The following is a 1038-nucleotide window of genomic DNA, read 5'->3' as shown; positions in this document are numbered from 1 at the left end:
CTGCGTGTGTATGTGTGTGCTAATGTAAAAATCAAACCTGTAAAGAATTTTTGTGAGTTTATTCGAGCCACAGTGTTGACAATTGCCGGAAAGCAGAATCTCAACCGATTGTGATAGTGCTCTGGAGAATGGCAGTTCTTCACCTTGTTTTATATATTACTAGAGGCCCAGTGCACAAAAATTTGTGCACTCAGGGGGGGGTCCCTCAACCCGGCCTGCACCCTCTCGCAGTCGGGGACCCACGGGGGATGTCCACCTGCCGGCTTAGGCCTGCTCCCTGGGGGAATGGGCCTAAGCTGGCAGTCAGACATCCCTCTGGCAGCCTGGGAGCCCTCCTCCTTAGCGCTGCAGAGGAGGTGGGAGAGGCTTCTGCCACTGTCACTGCACTGGCCAGCCATGAGCCGGCTTCTGGCTGAGTGGCGCTCCCCCTTTGGAGCGCACTGACCACCAGAGGGCAGCTCCTGTGTTGAGTGTCTGCCCCATGGTGGTCAGTGCACATCATAGCGACTGGTTGTTTCACTGTTCGGTCAATTTGCATATTAGCCTTTTATTATATAGGATATGCATTAACTATGGACACAGACAATAGAGTGGTGAAGGCCTGGGGTGGGGTGGGAATTGGGTAGAGGGGGCAAAAGGAGAAAAAAAGAGGGACAACTATAAAGATTTTAAAAAAATAAAAAGAATATGAATATTAATAACAAAAAAAGAAAAAGAATCTTATTCCAGAAAATACAGTGTCTATTTTGGTATTCTTCCTTCCAGGTTATGTTTAAGTATGAGTGTATATCAGTATTTTTCACTTGGTTGTTTTTTTTTTCACTTTATATAGTATCTGCTCAGGTCTTTGAAAATATGACTTTTGTATTATGCTGAATTCTATGAGTAAGGATGATTAATTACTTATTTTTATTCTTGATGTATTTAGTACATATGATTTAAGTTCCCTCTGCTCAACTAAACAATTAAAAGGCTTTATATTACTCCCTTTCTTCCTTCCTTCCTTCCTTCCTTCCTTCCTTCCTTCCTTCCTTCCTT

Source organism: Myotis brandtii, unplaced genomic scaffold, assembly GCF_000412655.1.
Source record: "Myotis brandtii unplaced genomic scaffold, ASM41265v1 scaffold277, whole genome shotgun sequence".
In the NCBI taxonomy this organism is placed as follows: Eukaryota; Metazoa; Chordata; class Mammalia; order Chiroptera; family Vespertilionidae; genus Myotis; species Myotis brandtii.
Note: the sequence above shows the minus strand (reverse complement) of the source record.